Source organism: Homarus americanus, unplaced genomic scaffold (genome assembly GCF_018991925.1).
Source record: "Homarus americanus isolate GMGI-L3 unplaced genomic scaffold, GMGI_Hamer_2.0 scaffold34921, whole genome shotgun sequence".
NCBI classification, from domain to species: Eukaryota; Metazoa; Arthropoda; class Malacostraca; order Decapoda; family Nephropidae; genus Homarus; species Homarus americanus.
The window spans coordinates 4,448,120-4,473,515 of record NW_024741901.1 but is presented as its reverse complement, the minus strand read 5'-3'; the positions used below and the strand labels follow the sequence as shown (position 1 = coordinate 4,473,515).

Genomic DNA, 25,396 nt, shown 5'->3' with positions numbered 1-25,396 from the left:
ATGTATTTGTATTGAATTCATGAAGTATATAAATGCAAAAATTGAATTAAATGTACCCTAACCAAGTAAGTTTGAAACCGTACATTTTTCTCTGTCATGTGCTGTTCCCTACAGGCCTACACCCACAGTAGGCTGACAAATTCACACTTACTTTCAATGAATTACCTACAGCATAAAATCTTTGCCTAAACAATTATTAGCTTGTTTTGGATCACCAAAAATTTTTAAAGTATTCCATCACTAATTGATGCCTTGGCCATTGGGTTCAGAAACTAACTTCTAATTGTATTTATTTTACAGTATAATTACTTTCTCTTCATTACCTCATTTTTCTAGAAGATGTTAAAGTTCAAACCAAACAGCTTTCACCGAAAAACTATGTTTATATGTACATTATAACATAAAGTTAAGATTATTTTTTAATAAATAGTTCCTGGTTGTAAAACCCCGATAATCTAGATTTCAATAATTCAAAGAACTCGATAATCCGAATATTTTAGTCTTGGCTATCTAACGAGCCCTCCGACTCGATTATCCATCTTCCATTCTTTACAATTTGCGTCAGCATTTTTTCAGTGATGATTTTCAGTTATCTCTGTTTATGCCATGAGACATTAAAATGTGGCCAGTAGTGCTGATAGGCTTTTAGGTGTTAAAACACCTAAAAGAAGGCACGATTACAAAATTTAATTATAAACAAGCTTGAACATGACGTTAAACAGATTTATATTAAGAAAGAATATGCTATAAGTGCAATTACTGTTCATGATATAAATACACAAAAGGTCAAGTTGAGCTTCATTATAGTACAGGGTGTATTACTGAAATTGTATAACTACTGAATAAATGAGATTATATTCAAGCATATTGGGGACAGTAAAAATTTGTTATTTGTCATGTTTTCTTTTAAGTAATTACTGTATTGTATACAATAGGTGTATGTTTTTTGTATACTATAATGGATATGTTATGTTTTATGTAAGTAATTACTGTATAGGTTATGTAAGTGTTTACACAGGAATGAACATTATCTTGCCAATCTGAAAAATTCAGTAATCCAAATCCCCATTAGTCCCAAGCAATTTGTATTATCGAGGTTCTATTGTACTCTACATATAATAGCGAAAGCTTGGAATAATATGGTTAAACATTGGATTCAAATTAAGTAAATTCATTGTATGTAATGGCAGCTTGACAATGGTAATAAGTCTAGAGCACATTTCTAGATAGACTGAGTACCTCATCCACTATTTACTGTCACAACACTACTTACTGTCACTTTAGCATTATTTTTACTAATATGAACTCCCTTGTTCCCTTTTACACCATCTAAAACATAATATAGTGATACAAGTCATCTCAGTAGATATTTATTTGTATTTGATGTAAACAGTATTTGGAAACATTATAAAAGCTGTTGCCATTGCTTTAAGAACACTGCCACCAATGCACATTGTACCATGCCATTAAACTGAAGATATATGAAGGGTGGTCAACAAATTTTTCAAATTGGGTACAGTATACTGTACAATACAACAAAACAGCAGAACCAGAATTTATTGATATTTTAGTTTTCAATGCAGTCTTCCATGACTTCAGTGCACACACACTACTTGTATTTTAAACTCGCCATGCCAGTCTAATGACATGCCTCAGTAGCCTCTTTCAGTTCTTCTTCATCCTAAAGGTGGCACCCACGGAGGTGGGATTTCAAATTTTGAAGCAGACGAGTCTCTTGTGACCAGATCTTGGTTGTAGGAAGGGTGACTTAGTTGCTCAAAACCACAGTTGTTAAAAGACATCTGTTTAACATGGGCCTTGAGGACTGCTACATTTGTTGTGGAAAGGAAGCACACTTTTAGTTTGCTTTCCTTGTCAATTTTCCTAGATGTTGCACAATTTTAGCATTATGCCAACAAAACAGTCGCATGATTGTTGTTTTAAGTTGGTAGTAGTCACCAGAACTCCTTTGACAACCCAGAAAATTTAAGGCCACAGTTTTGTCAGCATATTTTTTAGGTGTCAGCGAGTTGAGGTGCTTCCATTACAAAGATTCCTTCTTTGACTTGGGGCTCCAATGATGGAACCAGGTCTCATATCCTGTCATAAGACAGGAAATATGACTGGATTGGCTTCATACAGATCAAGGAGCTCACAACTTGTGGCCATCCTCCTAAGAAAAAAAAGTTGATCTTAAGTGCTGAAATCATGGCGATTATATCTTGCATGAAGCTTAGACAACTTCAAATGTTCATGGATAATGGTCACAACACTTAATGCTTATTGTGAAATGCTCAAACATATGAAAGCCATTCTGAGTAGGGGTCATCCTCAAGGCTCTTGAAGACTTCATCTTACCTTGTTATGTTTGCATACAAGGAGGCTTCTGTGATATTCCTTTTGATAAGGAACCTTCTTTTGTTTAAAATTCTGTAACATTCCAATGCTCAATTTTACCTATATCTATAACTTTCTCACTTTAAACACTTTGAAACAATTGTACCATATTAATTAATGAACTGAAACAAATATCCATGCATTAACTACCAGGTATGTTACCAAAACATTATAACCATACCATATTGCTTAACTTCTGAATCGTGAAATTTTTGACCACCTTTCATAAATTAGCTAATATTTTTATTTGTGTTATATAAACAATGACCTTGTACCTATTGATCTCAGCAATAAAGTTCCTTTCCAGATGGGGATTATACAGTATGTACAGTACTAAGTTTAGTTGAGATTTTCTCAGTATGTTGCAGAAATGAAAACAATTAGTAAATTATATTATGTGTACTTTACCTTTGAATTTTGACCTCAAAATAAAAGGGCTTATTCTTTCTGTATGTGGAATGAATGTACTGTACTAAGTTTGTATATACTCCTAATAGAAATGGTTGATATGTTCTGAGGAATATGTATGGACAGAAGTCTGCTCACCATTATGAAAAAAGGTGATAACTTCATACCACATATACTTAGTGGCAGGGTAAAAAAAGTAATGATTGTAAAATATTCAAAGCAAATTTAATGTCTGGATTATTCTAGTTTTATTTGATAAGCTGACAGTGCATATAATTTGCATATTAAAAAAAAAAAAAAAAATATATATATATATATATATATATATATATATATATAATTTTTTTTTTTTTTTTTTATCTGACACAAAAGTTCCAACTGATAACATAACTTCCCTTTTTCCTTTTCACATTATTTTTTTCCAGCAAAGTGAGAGCATAATGTCCAGAACTTGAAAAACATAATGGAATGCACTTTGTTACAGTGATGTCCATATCAAGTATAACAAGAACAGTATAATGACTAGCACTGACATCATTAACAACATGGCCATATTAATGTCTTGTTTTGCTTGTCTTTTGTAAATAATCTACGAATTAAAAACGTCTCAAACATTCCTTTTCGGTTCCTTCAGACTCTGGTCCAAACTTCTTAATGTGAGGAAGCACACTCATATAAGTATCCATTACATTGTATAAAAATGTACATGTCATAATACAGGTGTATTTTATTGTGAATATTTTGTTCACTTTCTGTGAATATTAATTATCCTATAGTAGGACTTCCAGCATTCAGTTTAGTGATATTAATAGATTAATTAGAACTATGAATTGAATTACATAATGTATGCTTCTTTCCTTGCACAATATAGTAACTTGTTTGTAATTCATTTTGAAAAGAAATGTATATTTTATGTACCCATAAGTATTAACGCAAACAAAATAATCGATAAACAATCAAGTATTTTATTTTTCCCAGAACAATAATAATGTTATGAAAAGAATTCCACCCAAAGCACAGTAGGATTCTGTCTCACCACGAAAAGTCGATAATCTACTTTTCGGGAAAGTAGATTATCGAATTTTTGGGGAAGTGAATTATCAATTTTGGGGGGAAATATTACCTAATTTTCCGAAGTAGATTATCATAGAAAACGGGAAATTTGTATCACAGAAAATGGGAAATATCTACTTTCCGGGAAAGTTGGTTATCTACTTTTCCGAAAAGTAGATTATCTACTTTTCGGGAAAGTAGATTATCGACTTTTTGCCTGTGCCGGTGTTCTCGGTGTAAGCAAAAATGTGAGGGTGTGGGCTGCCTACTTTCCACTTGAGTCGGTTGAGAGCCATTCTTTCTCCCGTCTTCGCTATGCAGCTGAGAAGGGAGATGGGCTTCGGAATGGGCTGTATATCTGCCTTCTTCCATTCCGGTGGGAGTCTTTGTGCTGTCCACGAAGCATCGATGACTTGTAGCAAAGCCTCGTGTCCGGCTTTACCGGCAGGGAGTAGGTTATCCTGTCGGCCCCTGGAGCTGTGTCCTTGCTTCGTTTTAGCGACTTCTGGAGTTCTTGCTGGTTGAAAGGTCTATCGGTGTCATCTTCACTGTTGCAGGCCTCTTCGATCATCTGGAGTCTGACCTGTCGCAGACGCCGTTGTGTCTCCTCCGCCTGTCTCGGGAGGTTATTCGTTGCTGCTCGGTCAGAGAACAGTTTTGCAAGTCTCTCGGCTTCCTCTTCTGGGTTGGGATGGGTTGGTGGTGGTGGTGTTGCCTTCCCAGATGCCCTTCGGATCTGGGCCCACATTTTGCCAAGGGAGGTGTGCTCGTTCAGTTCGGAGCACCACTTGAGCCAGCTTACGTTTTTTATTTCTTCCTTCTCTTCCCTGGTATCCTTAACTATGACTTGCAGGAGATGTCTGTTTGTTTCCGTGAGATGTCTCCTGTAGTTTCTTCGGGCCATGTTCACTCTGTGGTTGAGTTCTTTCACCCTGGGACAGTAGTACCAGTAATCATTGTACTGTCTTGATGTGGGTTTTGTTTTTGGGATAGCCTCTTCTGCCGCTTGGTGAAACGCCTCGACCAATTGTTGGTGGAGGGTTGTCTCGTCCACGGGTGCTGCGCCGGCCGGCTGTGATTTTTCGCGCCACTTACCAGGTGTTTCTTAAAGAGTCCCCAGTCTGCCTTTTGGGTATTGTATCTCCATCTCGGAGGGGGTGGAGTGGGGAGTTTGTTCACCTTCAGCGTTGTTAGGGTGGCGAAGTGGTCGCTGGTCAGCGTGGGGTGTAGCTGCCAGGAGGCCGAAGGCTGTAGTGCACTGGAGACGAAGGTTAGATCTAGCCTTCCTCCCCTAGTGTGGGTGGGCTCTCCGGTGTTCAGGAGGCAGATCTCGGGTGTATCTTGAAAGGTGGTGTATAGGTGTAGGCCGTTACGACCGTGTCATTGGTCCTCTTACTACTTCCCTCCATTGGTCCTCTTACTACTTCCCATCAGTGGTCCTCTTACTACTTCCCTCCATTGGTCCTCTTACTACTTCCCATCAGTCCTCTTACTACTTCCCTCCATTGGTCCTCTTACTACTTCCCTCCATTGGTCCTCTTACTACTTCCCTCCATTGGTCCTCTTACTACTTCCCTCCATTGGTCCTCTTACTACTTCCCTCCATTGGTCCCCTACTATTTCCCTCCAGTGGTCCTCTTACTACTTCCCTCCAGTGGTCCTCTTACTACTTTTATTACGACATTTTCAGTGGATATTGTAGGGCAAGGGTGGCCAACCTTTTACATACCATGCGTCAATTTGTTCACACACTAGATCAGATGCGCCATACAACTCTTGTACCCCCGTCTACTTCTTGTAAAAATATGTTTATAGACATTATCATTTTTACACGATAAAATTATAAAATATAAAAACAATATCTGATAAAGCAGATAAACATTACTTACCTTTAATGAGACTTTTCAGTCTGTTTTGATTTCGCCAGTCTTTCAATGTTTGGAGTTAAATTTGTTACGGAGAGCAGCAGAGAATTCTTCAAATTTGAATCTGTCAGTCGCGACCTCGTTTTGCTTTTAATCAATTTCATGGATGAAAATGCTTGTTCACATCTATATGTCGTTCGGAAACAACATATATAACTGGGCAAATTTTCTTAGTTCTGGGAAATTTTCACAGGGTAATGATCGCCAGAAATTAATCATGTCAGAAGCATTTGGGACTGATGAAAGCTCATCAAATTTCATTTTCAATAATGAATGTGTTTTCAAGTCAATAAGTTACCTTTGTATGTCACAAGGCATCTTCATTATTTTTTGTTCACCAAGTGAAAGTGGGTTTATAAATGCGAGTATGCAGTTGTAGTGGACTTCACTACAACTGCGTATCCGCATTCCAATGCGACAGTATCCTAGGAACGGAACCAAAGACTAGCGACTTTCTCGGGTTTTCCCAACATGACTCACGGCTGCTGGGTATAAAAGCTGTCTCTCCATTGAGATTCATTCTGGCCATTCTACTTGAACAAGCAACACCTCCTCCTCCGCCGCTGCTGCTGCTGCCTGGCGGTCCTCGCTCCCGCCAGCGAGCATGGCGACCCACCAGCTTTCCTTCTCTGAGCTTCCTCACCAACCAGCTATCATTCTGGCCCATCTGCCTGAACACGCAACACCACCTCCAGGAAGCTCCACGCTGTCCAGCATTCATTCAACCAGGAAGCCAGCAACAGGCAACATCTTTAACTAAGCTCCTGCACATCTACCTCCTTCAACACGCTACTCACCGAACGTCTCTACCGAGCAGCTCCTCACCACACGGCACCTCCAGACTGTCTCTCATATAACTTATATTATACAAGAAAACCATATTAGAGTTTCCATCCATCCCGAGTGCTAGACGACATTAATATCCCGTAACCCTACAATATGATGCATTCTTTGTGTACGAACCTCTGTCCTGTATGGCAGTGGCAAGTGACATTACCCACATGAATCTGACCGACATATATGTATGTATGTATGTATGTGTGCATGTATATGTGCATGTATATATATATATATACGTATATGTATGTATATGTGTGTGTGTGTGTGTACATATGTGTATATGTACTGTCAATGAATATGATGCAACTCTTTGTGTACGAACCTCTGTCCTGCATGGCAGTGACATTACCCATGAATTTGACCTATATACATTTATAGTTGTTAATGAATATGATGTATTTCTTTGTGTGTGAACCTCTGTCCTGCGTGACAGTGAGAAGTGATACCTCCCTCAGTGTCAAGACCTTACTGAATTACTCAGAATAGGAAAACTGTACTACAAGTTCTGCCAATAAATGTTAAACAAAAGTGGCGGAAATGCAATAGAAGAAAAGGGTTTTGGAATTGTCCAAACAGATTCCAAATCTTAAATTCACTGCATGACCAGACCTATAATTTTACCCTAATTTCGACTGAACATTGGTCGTGTTAAATTGAAAAACTCGGGTCAATATTTAGATGTAAGTTCAAATGTCGATTCATAGGTTAGATTTTCAAATATCTTGTTTGGAATTAAATTTTACCACTTCTGGTGTTATCTGACCATACAAAGATTAGTTTAAACCAGTGAAAATCGAACTACAGTACAGGGTATGCGAGAATGGGCATTTTAAACTACTGGAAAGTACATACCAGCTCATTAATTTCATCATTTGTCCATTGGGTTATGTTGTGAAAAGGTAAACATATTTAAAGATGAATAAAGCGGTATTTCCTAAGATGTGAAAGCTTTTAATATCATAAAGTACAGTGCGTATTTCAGGACCAACAGCAGACTTACTCCAGATTTTAGTATACTCAAGGTTTTGATTCAGTAAAAATCAAGGAATTAGATTATTGCACAAAATATAAATGGAGTAATTTTATTAAACTTTCATTGGTTACATACATTGTATATTTAATATGTATTCAACCCGTACACATTTGAGTTTACGTGCACAGAATATAATACAACACGGCACTTCACGGGGAATACACCTGACACAGGTTACCATCCACAAATGGAGTCTGGGGGAGAGGGGGGTGAAGAAATAACAGATAGTGGAAACCAGCTTTTTGAACATACAAATTGCTTGTAGTTTAACACTAGGGAACAAGAATCTCCTTACTTGAGTTGTGGAAAGCAATCCACCTCCCACTAACCACGGTAGAGCTCTAATAGGGAAGCAATTGTTCCGATGGCGTTCCCCAGCAACAGTTAAAAACACTTTAAAACTTTTGTAGAATCACCCAATCGTTCTGATGCGGTGCAGGTCACACTGCAGCTTCCACGGTCAACTCGTATGGGTGTTACGTTCGTCTAACAAGCGTGTTCTAAAGATCAAATAAAAAGCAAAAAGATTAATATAGTACCATCCCGGTGGAATGGTCTGACACAAGACTTAATTAAAAGGTTTAGTTTCGTAAATATCCAAAGACTAATAAAATTTACCCTTTTTGTCAAGCGAAATTCCGAACTAAGGCTTCAAATTCACAAACAAATAATTTATAAGCAAATATTTCAAAATACACTTACAATATTGAGCAGATGTTGTATCGTCGTTGTGCACCAGAGTTGTGAGTTCATGAGCGTCTACCGGGCTTTATATACAGGCGGCCCACATTCCGTGACCAATCACAAGCTGTTTATTATACGTTGTGCTAAGTTTTAGCCAATGGGAACATTACCTTGTTATGACGTCAAGGTTGCACCATGCCGGAGCGAATCATTTTAACGCCGGCAGGTTTGTCATCCCGGATGTGACAAATGGCTGTTTGATGACGACTAAGTGATTTAAAGTTTATTGTGACCTAAAAGAAGTGTATAACGTGAAGAACAATATACTATATTATGAAAGCGTATTTACAGGAGGTCTGAAAATGTATTCACTGTCTTACTTATGTTGGTAGAAATTGTGAATGTATTAAATGTTTTAGAAGAGCAATATTGGCCTCACTTGACGATTGTTAAGAGACATATACATGATATTAGTATTATTGTAATATAAAAAAGGTGCTAAAATTAAAGACAATAGCATAAAAAAGTTAATATGACGACTAAAATAAGATTAGAAAGTACATTGATAACGAGAGAAAAACCATTGAGTTGTTATTAACATTTACTTCAAATGAACCACACAGCAGAAACACTAAAAGTAACAAAAGCTTTTAAGTCCTACGGGTGAGTTTACAAAGATACCTATATGTTACAAGAACAAAACATAGACATTAAAACTAAGTAGAGTCGTGAGTGGTGCTTGTACTCGGGGGAGGAATATAATCCACTTCCCCCGAGGAGAGTCAATTACATCGGGTATAGTTTATAGTCATATTGCTTAGAGAGATATTTACTGATAAAGGTGAAACACGTACAATTTGGTCAGGCCTCACCCAATGAATTCAGGTAAAAAAAGTCCCAGAAAAAACGTCACAGGAAAAAAAGAAAAGTTAACTATCAAATTCTCATATTTTTTAAGGTTAATATGTCAACCTAACCTAACCTAACCTAGCCTAGCCTTTATTACCGGCCACTATAAATTAATTGTGAGTTTTTTTCCTGTGACTTTATTACCGGCCACCCACCCAATACCTGACACGCACAGGACAGTAAGTATCTTGGAGAGTAAATGTGGTACCTGATAATATACATATGACAATGTTACCACGATGTTAATTTTTTGTTTTGTTTTTACATTTTTATAATTAATTTATAAATATATACCTTTTACGGTCATGTGTAAAGATTATTCGGGTCGTGACTTTATTAAATTTACCGTTCGTAGTTCTCACCAAGGACTGGAGATGTGTGTGACTGTAGGGTATGTTGTTATTTCTCAAGGAAACTTTATTGATTACAATACTGCCACTGTAGGCTGTGAGTTGCTATCATAACTTTTTGGTTTGGTAGCTTATCACAAATTGTGTGGTCCCTATGGTGTAAATACCCAAGAGCAGTTTATGTGGGATAATCCCCTCGTTTGGTTGTGACGGTGATTACCGGAGAAGAAGTTCGGTTGAGCAGCGAGTCGGCGGCAAGGTGGGGTATATAAAGGGTGAACCGGCAAGGATGGATTAGTTACAATCCGATCCTTGTGTCTGGTGTTAGAACTCGTGTATAGCGACATAACAAAGTGTAGTTTGTGAAGAAGAAAAGAAAAATATAGTATATAAATTAGTGTAAAGACATTTGTTCTTTCGGGTGTTAGTGTTGTGCATTCGAAGTGTTTTTTTAAACATAAGTCATAAATGTATTTGACTTGAGGCCTGTGAAATATATTTTAGATTTGTGTCTCAGGTTAACTAGGGAGCTTTTGAATATGTTTATAATTCAAGAGCTCGGAGTACATAATATCTAAATTGAATACGGTAGTTTAATTGAAATAAAATCTTTTAAGTGTATCGTGCTAAGTGTTTGAGAAAGTTGAAGTGTCAATAGTGTATTTTGTGAAATTCGCGGAATATGTTGCGTTTTTGCAAGAAAACGTGTAGTCATTTCGTTGATGAGTGACGGAAAGTGAATTCATGAAGATTGTGTAGCAAGTTCATTATTTAAATATTCTCTCGACCTGAAGTTGTTTAGATGCGAACTTCACTGCAGTTTTAAGTGATGGTGGTGGAATCTTGAAAATGAGTGATAAGTAAAGAAAGCTGCAGCATTTGTGTGCCTTGAGCTTGGACAGTTCATAGTGATAAGTGATCGTGGTGGAATCTTGAAAATGAGTGAGAAGAAAAATAAAAGATGCAGCATTTATGTGTGCCTTGAGCTTGGACAGTTCATAGTGATCAGTGATCGTGGTGGAATCTTGAAAATGAGTGATAAGGAAAAAAGATGCAGCGTTTGTGTGTGCCAAGTACTAAAGCATACTCTTGTGTGTGTGTTTTGATGCGTATAGTAGAAGATTGGAGGTGTTGTGCATATAGTGAACCTATCAACCGGAGAAGTGGGAAAGCAAATAATTATCCCGACAGCGACCGGAGGTAAACGAGGGGTGACGGCAGGTAAGTGACTATAGATATTGTGAGTTTATTTGGGGAGGTAAAGATAGGGATTTGACATGAATAACAATATTGACATGGGTGACGGAATTGTGAGCCTGTTTTGAGTGGTACCTGATGTAGTGTACCGTTTTCGAGATGAATTAATTTGTAACTTTCAGTGTTATTTAAGGTCGTGAGAAGCTAAAGAAAAAGATGTTCGTATATTTGCTTAAATAATGAAGAAAATTTCATTAATGAGTATTTTGTAGTTGTTGGTATAAAATGTATTTTTTTTAAGATTCTACCAACCGCAAGGAAGCCGCAGTGGACTGGCGCATGAGCATTAAGTTGGAGCCCATTAGCGTGAGAAGAGGTTGAATTCTGCAGAGACGTGACCGGCACAGAGGTAGACTTAGAGTTTAGGTAGCGGTAAGGCGAATGAAAATCGTGAATAGGTGTTGTGTGTGTGTGCTGTTATATACTGGAGGCTATATAATGGTACTACACTCTCGGTTTTTGTGTTTTTATGGTCGTATTTTGTTGTAGATAGAGGCGAGGTAAGGTGTTAGTGTACCGTCTGTTATGGTTCATTTGTTAGTTTTATACGCAGACTAGTGTTATTAATTGTTATTGTGTATGTGCTTTTGTTTCATTAATTTTGACTTGTCTGTTGTAAATTTTGAAGCTTGATGCCTTTTATTGCAGGTGTACGGAAGGCTTATACTGTGGAATAGAGAAGAGAACGTGGCCTACAATTGCGGTGAGGAACTCGTCAATAGGGTATTTAAAATGGAAGGTGTAGTTGTTTTTGACTAAAGAGAAGTGGTAGCTGTAATATGAAAATTGATAAGTGGTTCATGGCTAATATATTTGTATTGAGAATTTGTGTAAGTTTTATAGGTTAGGTAATAAATCGTTTTTTTCAGGTTGTTGGAGGTGGAAGGAGCCGGTATTTTTTTGAGGTAGACTAGGGGAATAGTGATGGGTAAGTGACGTTGAAGTTTGTAAAATAGTTGTTAAATTTTAAATCGATTTTTGGTCTTGTGCCGTAGAGCAATAGAAATGTTAAAAGTTGACATTAAAATAAATGATTGTGGCTTGAGTTTGGTAATGTTAAGTTTAAAATGTGGAATTTTGTGCCTCGGCTGTAGATTAAAGAAAATGTAAATGAGTTTTGATAAATTGAGTTTATTATATAGTAGTGAGAAAGATTTGATAAATGGGTAACGAGTGACCTTTTTTCAGGTTGGGGTCTGGTGGTGGTCCTCGGTTCTCCAGTGCACCCAAAAGTGCCTAGAGACGGGCAAGGGGAGACTTAAGTGAGGTGTATAAACCTGTGAAAGGGCACTACTTAGTCGAGGAACCGTACCCGTAGCTGACTGACGCCCGCCTCACAAGGGGTCACAGCCGAAGTGGGGGTGCCGGTGGTAGAGCGGTACCGCTCTCGCCTCGCAAGCGAGACGTCTCGGGTTCGATTCCCGGGCCGGTGGAAAGTGGGTTGGACACATTTCCTAGACCCCCTCTGTCCCTGTTGACCTAGCAGTAAAGTAGGTACCCGTTGTAAATCGAAAGTTGCGAATTCGTATCTGGGGAAAGTCGTCGGAGCTAGCCGACAAAATGTTAAAGACTGGAGGGTTGTACGCCCTTGACAAAAAATGCTATGATCCTTTAGGCAAGCACAAATTTGGCATGCTGCCTAGTTGGGCGGTGTAGGCGCTTGTGCCCTTCACCTTGCATGGGAATAAGGGGGGGTGAGGGGGGATGCCCCTCTGCCTCCCCCTTCTCAAAAAGTGTGGTAATGAGAAATCGAAAAAATGGTAGAGTAGAATATAGTCTTGTGTTGACTGTATCGACTAACCAAGAGGAAGTATGGTCGCCATCCAGAGGTGGGGGAGAAGCCTATGTTGGAAAGGAGCCAAGTGTTGTAACCAGTCGCCCTGTGCAGCATGTGCTAAAAGGTAATGTATACTGTTAAGTGGTTGAAGGTGGGGTCTGTTTGATATGAAAATGAAGAGGGACTTTGGTCGTGGTTATTGATGTGGTAATTGTTTTCTACAGGAGTTGTTGCAGTCCAGAAGACGTGATTGGTGTGTGATAATCCAGAGGGACATTAACGCTCGAGTGAATGTTGGAAATGAGAGGCAGTAAAGGTGTAAGTATTGAAGTTGTACCTATACTTTGTTATAATTTGAAGAGTAGAGTATTTGTAACATTGACGTATTGTTTTTTTGTTTTCATGTTGGTGGTGGAGGAATATGGGCGAATTGTTGAGAGGAGCGCGTCGACACTGGATCCGGTGATGTCAAATTGTGCAATGTATTATTTGAAGGTGAGTTGTTATTGTATTTGAAAGTTGTAGGCAAGTGATATGAGTTTTTTCGGCTAGCAGTACCCATTGATGTTTAAAGTTGGGAGAAATAAGCATGGTGCATTATGGAGGTTGTGTGAAAGGTTTGTTGTTTTTCAGGTTTGAGGATGGAGTGGTGGTGGGTAGTGCCGTAACCAGGTTGCAGAAAGGGTGGACTATTACATGTACGGGCCTGTGCAATGGACTAGGAGGAGGAGAAGCAGCAGCAGCAGCGGCGGCGGTTTAAGATAAGTGGTGTGGTGTGTTGCATCGTGAATTGTTTGTGATAGTTTAGGGACATAGTGCTTTTAGTTGTAAGAAATTGAGTATAATGTAATTGTTGGAAGACGTGTATAGTGATGTAAATTGTAGGTTAGTTTTGGATTAGTATATGTGGAGAATGGATGTAGCAGGTATTAGGAATGTAGCGACTAGTGTAGAGGCATACAGTATATATATTTGGTGAGTGTGGCGTTGGAGTGGTTTAGGGCGTGAACTAATGTGTTGATCTGTTTGTTTTTTAGGCCGGATTGGAGTTTTTGGAATGTTAGGCGGCAGTGATGGTGGAAGAGGCAGTGGTTACTCGGCGACGGAGATGGGAGCGAAAGGGTAAGGAGCCGATTGTTTGTGTTAAAGAGGAAGCGTTTGTTTGAATTTGGGTAAGATGAAAGGTGAATTTGTTGTGGGTATGTATTGTAATTGTATAGAAGTTAGTTGGTAGCAGGCTAGTATTGTTGTTACACACTGGAGGCTGTGTAATGATTGGTACTAGCCGTGGTGAATGGTTTGTAGTAGAGTATGTGTATATTGTTAAGAAGTTGGCATTTGTAGTGTATGGTGTGGTTTAAAAGGAAGAAGTTTGGTTTTCGTAGACATGGGCTTTGCCGAGGTAATGCTTAAGAGAGCGAGTTTTTGTTGTAGGCAAGCCACTAAGAATAAGAGGGACGTGTTGATCCCGAAGGAGATTGGATGCATGAACCTTTTTGGGATGGTGTTTATTATGGATTTTTTTTTTTTTTTCAGTGGTGCATCGGTTGTAGATGTGAGAAAGCATCGGAAAGAGTGGTGGATGGAGGCTATGTAGGAGACGACCAAGTATTGGGCATTTACTGTGGAGGTGACGATGTGGTGGTTATGAAGAGGACCGCCTTGTATGTATGATGTATTTGATGGGAAAGGCCATGACGAGTTGACGTCCATTGTTAGTGGGAGACTGTGGCAGTTGTCGGGTAAGAAATTGGAATTTGCTAAATGTTTTCTCCGTTTCAGATTGTAGTGATGGGGTGAAGTCGCTTTGGCCAAGTTGCCGTCGAGGATTACGCGTGTCTGTGATCTGGGTGTATGGAGCCGAGATGTTGTCCTTTGAACGTATAGCCGTTCTATGTGATAGGAGCCGAGATGATGTCCTGTGAACGTCTAGCCGTCGTCCGTGTGACTGGAGCCGAGAAGATGATGTCCTGTGAACGTCTAGCTGTCGTCCTGTGACTGGAGCCGAGATGTCCTTTGAATGTATAGCTGTCGTTTCAGTGACCGGGGTGTATGGAACTGAGATGTTCCAGTGAGTGGGGTGTATGGAGCGGAGAAGATGTCCTTTGAACGTATACCCGTCGTCCCTGTGACTGGAGCTGGGAAGATGATGTCCTGTGAATGTATAGCTGTTGCACCTGTGACTGGGGTCGAGAAGATGATGATGTCCTTTGAACGTGTAGCTGTCGTCTCGGTGACCGGGGTGTATGGAGCCGAGAGTTGTCCCAGTTGTCGAGCCGAGATGTGCTGTGAAGTTCTAGCCGCCGTCCTTGTGACTGGAGCCGAGATGTCCTTTGAACGTATAGCCGTGGTCCCAGTGACGGGTGTATGGAGCCGAGAAGATGTCCCGTGAAGGTATAGCTGTCGTCCCTGTGACTGGAGCCGAGAAGATGTCCTGTGAACTTGTAGCCGTCGTACCAGTGACCGGGGTGTATGGAGCTGAGAAGATGTCCTGTGAACTTGTAGCCGTGTTCCAGTGACAGGGGTGTATGGAGCCGAGGAGATGATGTCCTGTGAATGCATAGGTGTTGTCCCTATGAAGATGATGTTTGATGTACTGGATTGTATTATATTGCTAAGTGTATAGAATATATGTATTCGAGTTGAATTTTGTGTTTTCTTTATTGCCTGATGTGCATTTTGAGTGATACATAAGGTAGAAGAAGACGACGACAAGTGATTTGGGCATCAGAAGAAGTGGAGCGATGCGACAAGATGAAGGTAATGTGTGAAGAATTGAGATTAGTTAATGTAATATGATTATATGTAAAGTAAAGATGTTGAAATGCATCATTGAGATTAGTTGATGTAATATGATTATATGTAAAGTAAAGTAAAGATGTTGAAATGCATCATTGATATTGAGATTAGTTAATGTGTTGAATAATTTGACTTGTATTATTGTGTGAATTTTAATGCTGTTTTTGTTTCTCCCTTTTCTTACAGGTACACGGGAACACATGTGGTGTTGTTAGAGTGTTTATTGAGCAACAAAGGTGATTTTTCAACTGAAAGAGAGTAGTTATTCCTCATTGGTTGTGAGTTGGTGTTTTGATGTTTGTTTGCAAACAAAAGCTCGGACATTGTCGATCTATCACACGACAATAGTTCATAGACACGATATCTGTGTCGAGAGCTTTACGACAACCTATTGTCGGTACTGACATTATTGCCAGTATTGATAATATGGTTAAAGTCTGTTTGCAAACAAAACATTAAAATGCTAACTTAAAACTAATTTGGAATAACTACTTTCTTTCAGTTGAAAAATCACCTTTGTTGCTCAATAAACACTCTAAAATAACTTATAAAAAATAAAAGGGGTGGCCAGGGACTATCTTAATAAGATAGCGACTTTGAAAAAAACCCCGTTTTCTGTTCGCCTGGAGAAAATGGGAAACCATCAAAGAAAATGGGAAATTTCCCACAGCTCAAAAACCCGTTTTCTACAACGCCAACTGTCTACGTGATCCCGTTTTCCACAACACGCTTTTCTTTTCCAAATCCAATATGGCTGTACTTTAACTTGTGAAAAATAAAGACCTTGATTATATGCTTTCTTTTATTACACTGAAATTATTTGTCAACATACATGAAAAATATACAGAGTCCACAAACAATGAAAAAAATTTCTAAGTCCACAAAAGATGAAAAATATTCTAAGTCCACAAGGCATGAAAATTTTTCTAAGTCCACAAGGGATCAAAAAAAATACTAGGTCCACAAAACAAATTTTTCCTAAGTCAACAAACATCATAATTTTTTCTAAGTCCACAAAGGATAAAAAAATATTAAGTCCACAAACATAATAAATTTTTCTAAGTCCAAAGGATAAGAAATTTTTCTAAGACGACAAACATATTTTTATAAGTCCACAAAAGATAAGAAATTTATCCAACTCGAGAACAAATTTTTCTAAGTCAACAAATAAGAAATTTTTCTAACTCGACAAACACAATACATTTTTTCTAAGTCCACAAAGGTTAAAAAATTTTTCAAAGTCAACAAATCTTCTAAGTCAACAAACATTGTTTCTAAGTCCACAAAGGATAAGAAATTTTTCCAACTCCACAAAGGATAAGAAATTTTTCTAAGTCAACAAACATTATAATTCTTTTCTAAGTCCACAAAGGATGAAAAAATACTAAGTCCACAAAGAATTAAAAATTTTATAAGTCCACAAACATACAAAATTTTTTATAAGTCCACAAAGGATAAAACATTTTTATAACTCGACAAACATAATAAATCTTTCTAAGTCAACAAAGGATAAGAAATTTTAATAAGTCAACAAACATAATAAATTTTTCTAAGTCCACAAAGGATAACAAATTTTTCGGTCAACAAACATAATAAATTTTTAGAAGTCCACACGATAATAATTCTTATAAGTCCACAAACATAACAAATTATTCTAACTCCACAAAAGATGAAAATTATTCTAAGTCCACGAAGGATAGAAATTATTCTATGTACACAGGATATATATTTTTACAAGTCCACAAAAGACAATTTTTTGTAAAACCACAAAACATATGAATTATTCTAAATACACAAAAGATATACATTATTCTAACTCCACAAACAATATAAATTATTCTATGTACACAAAGGATATAAATTATTCTATGTACACAAAGGATATAAATTATTCTAAGTCCACAAAGGATATAAATTATTCTAAGTCCACAAAGGATATAAATTATTCTATGGACACAAAGGATATAAATTATTCTATGTACACAAAGGATATAAATTATTCTATGTACACACAGGATATATATTTTTACAAGTCCACAAAAGACAAAATTTATTCTAAAACCACAAAGGATATACATTATTCTAAGTCCACAAAACATATGAATTATTCTAAGTACACAAAAAAAATACATTATTCTATGTACACAAAGTATATAAATAATTCTATGGACACAAAGGATATAAATTATTCTAAGTCTACAAAGGATATAAATTATTCTATGTACACAAAGGATATAAATTATTCTATGTACACAAAGGATATAAATTATTCTAAGTCTACAAAGGATATAAATTATTCTAAGTACACAAAGGATATAAATTATTCTATGTACACAAAGGTTATAAATTATTCTATGTACACAAAGGATATAAATTATTCTATGTACACAAAGGTACATTCAGTAGCCGGTGCATGCCCAGCATTTGCCAACAGTGCGTGACAGAGATGTGACCGATCGCCAAGAAGAAGCGACCAGTGTCAAAGAGGATACAAGTAAAAAATAGTAAAGTAATAAATTATTCTATGTACACAAAAAATATATATTTTTATAAGTCCACAAAACATACAAATTATTCTAAGTACACAAAAGATATAAATTATTCTAAGTCCACAAAACATACAAATTATTCTAAGTACACAAAAGATATAAATTATTCTAAGTACACAGAGGACGCATAAAGACCGCACCGCGGACGGACGTTATAAACGTCGTCGCGGAACGTACATCAATTTTACACCCCGACACATTAAAATCGTCCTCGGAGGAATCGCGCCGCTCGGGCACAACGTGTACGTCGCGATGCCGTGTCGATGCGCGTCTTCTTCTGCGTCGACGGGCGTCTTCCCGAGTGTCTTCCTCGCGCCGAATCTTCGTCCGAAACGACTCCAACGGGCTCCCCCGCGCCGACCGTACGATCCGTCTCCGCTCGTCTGCAATTGAAACGCACGGATTACTCCGACAAATACATAAACCGTTATCTAATAATACACATTATACTAATTCCCAAACCAACTTCAACTAAAACATCTAAATTCATTCTTTCTACAGTATACACTCACCCCACACAAACATATCTATACACTATTGCCATCTAAAACACACACAACTCCTGTACTGTACAACCCTGTAAATGTATTCAATGCATATTATATCATTATGTCAAAATCAAATGTAACTCTGTATATATTCGGCCAGCGAGGGGTGGGGTTCGGGTGACGCGTTTGACGGTTTGAGCCGCGGGTCGGAGTGTGTTTATTTAACGGTCCTACTCGGCTTCTCTCCTTTTAAAATGCCACTGAAATGACACGGGAGAATAGAATTAAAATTGCTGGGATTCTTCTAACGTACCGATTAATTTGAATATAAACGTGCCCTAATTTCCGCCGGACGTGGCAATTTTAGTGCCGTGATGAAATTAGTGCGTGTACGCTCCGGCTTTGCACCCGGGTCGTTTATTTATTTTACGTTTCTTTTGGTATGGAGTGTGCATGTAAATGGATGACAATAAATGAAGAAATTTATGTAAATCTACCCAAAAATACACTTCAAAAACTTTATATTATAAAATGTACTACAATTTTTATATCTTGACCAAAACATATGACATTTATATTCAACTTATTGGCTGTCTTGCAAGGATTCCAGCAATGCAAATTGTAATCTCCTAACTTTACTCTCAGATATCACATAAAATAAACACCTTAAAGCATAAAATTATCCCCGATGTTTTCTCTGGGAGCACGAGGAGAGAGGTAGCCAACGAGAGAGGGGAGCAGGCGGGTGGGGAGGGGTGTTTGTTTATTTATTCGACATAACATTTCACACTTGGCACCGAAGGTTTATTTATCATTACTTAAGAGTGACTAACTTCTCATATTTTGCCACCCAAACAACCTGGGTGAATATAACTTATATTGCTGGGATTCTTGTAAGATGGTATTTGAATACCTGTATAAACAATTTAAGTACCGTAATCGTTCGGCACGCGTACGGTGCGGGTTCGTTCCGTCGTCGACCGATGGACCGCCGTATTGCGGTGTACTTCTACCGTACGATATTGACTAAATTCCCTGGATGACGTACGCGACTCGCGGTCGGTAGACCTCGTCGAGTCCGTCGGCGTCGGTGGCCCTTGCGAGTCCTCGCGTTCCCCGTCGTGGGAGTCCGTTTTCCCTCCCTTCGGGACGCCCGAGTCCATTTTCTCTTACTCTTAGAGTGCAGTGCACCGGACACTTCGTCATTCCTTAGAAATGACACGCGACTTCAAATTGCAACCGAGGTTGCAATTCTTGAGACGACTAGATATGTCTGATTACAGCAAATGTCTTATTGTCAATATGTAGGTTAAAGATTTTATCCTCAATAGATGTAGGTTAACATTACACCCGGAGGAAAATGTTTACTGAAGCCCAAGGAAGGATATTCCTTTAACTCGTATTATCTGGCCGGTACGGGAAGGATCGTCGTGGAGCGGCGGTACGGCGGGCATCGCGGAAATGTTTTTTGCAGAAGCCTCGGACGTAAACCGGCGCACGACCGTACGCGTTTTTGAAAGGTGCGAGTCCCGCGAGAATTCGTATCGTGCGTCGTAGGCGGACGCTGACGCCGTGCCGGTCGTTAATGGGATCTCGCTTGAAATGAACCGAGGAATTGTCGGAAAGACGCGACGGGTCACCCGCCGCGCCGATTTAAAATCTTATTTTGCCGTCAAACCGATGCCATTTACGTATCGATAATATTTGGCGGATCCCATTTACCTCAATATAATGTATATTGCTGTAGCCGTTCACTCTAATATCGACTGCTATTTGCTTAGTCACTCCTCGTAAATCGGACTTGCCGAGTTCCGCCCCCGTCGGCCAATTCGAGTACTACGCGTCTACCCTCTGTGGTGGAAACCGGCCACCCTCAAACGAGAGTGACCGGCGCACCTCCCACTCCGTCTGGGAATCGCCCTCGACGTACGGCTGGCTGGGTTCTGCTGAAATGCACCGCAGTGCTCCCGCGACAACAGGGTGGCGGCGAAATGAAACGCGTCGATCCATCCGTGACGACGCGAAGGTGATCACTGCTTGAGCCCGCAGCGTCCGGCATCACCAGCAACCGTCGTCCGCGGTTGTGCGTGCAACAGCGTGCGATGGTCCCAGGTCATTTGATGAAGCGGGCCGCAGGTGCTGGCCCGTCACTGTAATATCAGCGCCGGTGTCGGTATCTGCCTCGATGTGACCCGACATCTCCGGTGTGACCTGGCGACTCGGATAATGGGGAAGGGTAGCCCTGGAAGCGTCGTGATGGGTTACTTTCCGGGCGATAAACGCAGGCCCATCTGGAGGGAAGTGCTCTGCTGTCCTCCTCGTCTGGGCTTTTTGGGCTGGGTTGGCGGCCAGCACTTATGCAATGATGTCCGCCGCGACCGCCAGGCACCACGCATGACCTCGACCGCAGAACTACCTGTCTGTCGATGAACCAGTGGCGCTACGGTCATCGACTGGTACGTCAGCGGCCGAGCAAGTCTTGGGGCTTCGTACTGCTTTCTGGCACCACAGGGCGTGTGGCAGCCTTAGCGTTGTTGTGCGCTGCCGCTCATTTAGCCTTGTGAATAGCACAATTTGATTCCAACAAAGGCAGAGGTGGCGGACTTGGTGGCCTCGCGGGCGACATTCAGTGCACCACCTGGAGTGTGGAGGGAGGCATTCCAGGATGATCGCTGCATCAACTCTTCCGTGCCTATGACACCTGTCAGATCCGGTTGTGATCCGGAAGCCACTCCATTCCGACACCGCGCCTTGCGAGCGTCGATCTCCCTCAGACAAACTTTTCAGCGATACAAAGGTCGTCAAAGTTCGTTCTCCTTTGCTTGCACAGCTGTTAAAAACATGGTTGACCATAACATGCGCTCCTGTAAGGATGAAACACATCCGTCGCAGAGTCGGGCATGTGCCGCGTGTGCTCAAAACTCTCTGGGTCTCAGCATCCCACAGTTGGATGAGCTGTTTTGTTTGGGCAGATCCCACCATCGTGAGTAATCACTTTCCACGCCATGGGCTCTGGTGAGGAGGCGGGTGGGGTTGAACAGGTGTGCCCAGAACTGGAGGAGGACTTTTTGTGGTGTGGTCGCCCTCTCTCAGTGAGGGGAGGGTGGGTTAGCACTCCAGGGTCGCCAATAGTGCTGCCTCAAAGCCCGCAACTTTTTGCTCCTCTCTTCACATCTCCTCCTCTGAAAAATCACATTTCTCTCAGCAAGTCGATTAGATCCATCCACCTCAAATTTAATGGCGATGTCATCCCACAGGAGGTGGAAGTGAGAATCTGTGTGGTGGAGATGGTGAGGTGGTGTCTCCCCATCTTGGCATTGTCCTTCTTATCCCATAACATGACAGACTGCACTGTTTAATATATAAAGGCTGGCTTAACTCGAACGCACCATAAAGACATAAGCAACACAAAAATCACTTCAGGTCCACTGTTGCGTGGTCGGCAAGACCGTGGGCGTACGGATGTCGCTGAAGGGTATGCGCCGTGCTCCGTAGGTACCACAAAAAAAACAGACCAATATGGCTTCATTCTAGACTTTTTATTACGCGGCACTGGCTGCCGTCGCAGCGCGATGCGGAAACAGCGCATTTTGCTCCAGCGGCGAGCTTAAGCGCATCGCGGCGAAACACAGCGCACAACAACAACCACACGAGTCGACGCGCATCACCGTAGACCGTCGGTGAACCACACACTTTGTAAGTCCACAGACCTATGACAGCCATGAAGTTACTAGTGTGCCCTGAAGAATGCAGTGATGGCTAGGAAACACTGAGTAACACTGAGTCCGATTAAGGGATGAAATACAAGTACCGTGCCATGCCGGCTCACACAGTCAGACTGAGGCTGCCTTGCCATATGCAGCCTTCGCACATTGCCACATAACACGCAGTGTTGCAACGTGATTATATATAAATGCTACTCGGCACAGTAGCTTATGTACAGGTTGCTACTGGCACAATAGCTACATACAACCTACAGTGCAGGCAGTTTGGTGTATTGGCCTCCTTGAACATTAACCAACTGACAGTCCCTAGCATATCTCAGACCATAGCACAGTACTCCAGATGGGGAAGCACTTTACCCTGAAGATCGTCAATAGGACGGACCGCTCCAGATACCTGAACGACTCTTATAAGACCCAATAAGTTATTTGCTTCTTCTCACACAATGGCCTCGAGAAGAAGTCATTGTCAACATAGCCACAGGGTTAACCAATGCATTTCGTCATCCCGTTGGGACATGATACTCCTCCACCGCTGGTGCTACCCCAGGTGCATTCTCTTACACTTCGCACAGCCCTAACAGCCATTTTCAAACATTCATGGAGCCCACAGAGTGTCCTTCTTCTGCAGCTCTTTCACAGTCCGCTTGGTTCTTAGTTTCGAAATAACTTGCCATCATCGGCAGCATTTGTGGCGCGGAGTACCGCGGTATTATTTATGGAAACAACAAACAACAGCGGCCCAATACACTACCCTGCTGTACCCCATTAGTTACAGGTACAGATGATTTCGTGCCATTAATCACCACACACTGCTTGCGGTCATGTAGAAAGCTTTCTATCCACGCTAGACATTTCCAAATCGTACCTTCCAGTTTGATTTTCAGCCTTTCGTGGGGTACACTGTCGAAAGCCTGGCAAACAGCGTACATGCTTGATATACGCCCTGCCTCGTAAATATTGCGGGTCCAAATATCCAATACCTTGAGCAATTGTGTTAAGCAAGAGCGCCCCGGCATAAAACCGTGTTGGCAATCTGCCAAGCGCTGTTTCGCAGCATACCACGCATCTCTGATAAATACTCTCAAGTACTTATATATTGTTACTGCTCACCGTCTATAGGTTGTTCGTGGAGCATCATTGCTCTTCTTGGAAGATATAGGACTACATAAGCCACTTTCCATTCACTGGGGACCATTTGTTCATCCAGGCATTTACAAAACAGAGACCTTCAGGGGCTCTGCAAGCTCGCTGCACAACTCTCTTAGCACTCTAGGGATGTCAGGTCCGGGGACTCGTATGGACCTTTAGCCTGGACAGTTTATTTCTAATACCCTCTTCTGTGAACACAATGTGGGTCAGTAAGCGCTTGAACCGTCTGTCTCAACGCAGTTGTTGTTGCATCCTCTTGTGAACACAGTGAAAAGAAGCCACCCAATGCCTCAGTTTTATCCTGGTCAGAATCTGCGTAACTACCATCTTCAAGCTTCAGGTCTGATACTACCGCGTTTTCACTCTCGGGACTGTACAGCGTACGCCTTTGGGTTTGGACTTGACTCGCGTGCAACCAGCCTCTGGAACTCCTCTTTTTCAGCCCTCCTACACTCTATATCTTTGCTTGGTTTCTGGCTCTGCACATCCTCCAGTCTTGCTTATCAAGGTTTAACCCCAAAACTTATCGTCTTGAATTTCAGTGTTCTTCTTAATTTTGTCGACCGTCAAAGATGGTTCATGTGTGTAGGATCCCCTCGTATTCCTAGAAGCACTGGGTTTGGTCTTGGGTATATTTATCGATCAAATGGGTCATTTTTACTAGTTATGATATTCAGCGTAGTGTCTGCGTTCGTAACAACAATCTTTTGCAGAACAAGTCAGGCCAGATACCCTCACCCCATCCCTCATCCCATTGTAACTTCCCTTGTAATATTTGCACCTTTGCCTGGCCTTTATCTGAACTAGGTAACAGTTAAATCTGAATGACAACACTGTATGGTGACTGTGCCACCAAAGGCAGTAGCCAGTTTGGCCACCATACTCGTTTGTTATGATGAGGTCAAGTGGTTTAAGCTGGTTCTCTGTAATAATGTGTCGGGTCTCTCACATGTTGGAACACAAAATTATCTCTCAGAGTTTCTACAAAAGAGTAGCAGGATTATTCAAGCTTGGCCTGGGTGACCCGTTTCTCCAGTCGATGTCGCCATAGTTAAAGTCCTCATGATAGTTATGCGCTTGCTATACGCCACGTTGCTTGGCGCTTTTAAGTTCCTTTGATTTAGTGGGTCACAGTTTGGGGGATCTGTAGATACACCCAACGATAAGTAAGTCCCTCCTTTAATTTACCTTACACCTACTTAATTTTCAACATCCTTCTCTGTACCCTCGCCTGGTTGGCTCTAAGGTCTTGCCTAGCCGAACCACACCCCTCCTGCAGGATTCTTGGAGTTAGGTTCGTAATGAGTCATATCCATAGTAATACTGAACTCACATTGCTCTGGGTCGACTTCCTCCTATTCTTGTACAACAGTTCTACAACCCTACAATATCTGGTTGGTGCATCAGTAGTAGCTCAAACTTCCCTCTCTCTTATCAAGGAACGGCCAGTATTAGTGTACACATGACATTCAAGCCAGAAGTTGCCCCGGTAACTTCTGCTCTTAGTAATAAAAAACCTGCTCCACCCACATTCTCGTGAAGCTGCAACATTTGCTAAGGCACACTGTATTTTGCGGGTGTGGCTAGAAATGAGCAATGGCGCTCAATTCTTCCTGTCCGGTAGGGCTGAGCTGGTGTCAGCCTCGCAAGCGAGCGGGTGGAGGGTGCACTGCTGCCCCTGGCCCTGTGTCGGCTAATTTGTTTCACTCACCCTCCCCTGAGTATAGCAACCCATATGTACACCTGTCTCCTCCTCGGACTTCCTCTTCTGCTTCAAGTCCTGCAGTGAGCTTCTTGTGTTGTTCCTCTGCATTACCGCCAAAAGTGTCTGGGTGAATAGATACATCCCGAAATTGCCTGTGCTTAGTTTTTGCCTGCCGAATAACTTGCTATTTCCTCCCTCAATTCCTAGTGTGATCCTGAGGGGTGAGGCTTAGTCTCCTGCTTTTGTCCCAGCCTCCTCACACATCCTAAGGGGTTGCTGGACCGTGAACCTCTGTGCAAATATTGTGAAACAGAGCAATACGTAACTGAACGTGAAGTGGCTACTGAT

At 40.9% G+C, this 25,396-nt stretch overlaps 1 long non-coding RNA gene across 1 annotated transcript; it reads left to right on the top strand.

The window, feature by feature from the left end:
• The first annotated feature begins 12,518 nt into the window (after positions 1–12,518).
• Positions 12,519–14,886, top strand: LOC121876312. Its single transcript, XR_006090751.1, has 4 exons — positions 12,519–12,757; positions 12,858–13,128; positions 13,267–13,755; positions 14,170–14,886. It is a non-coding gene; the product is annotated as an uncharacterized LOC121876312 (long non-coding RNA).
• Positions 14,887–25,396: the final 10,510 nt, after the last annotated feature.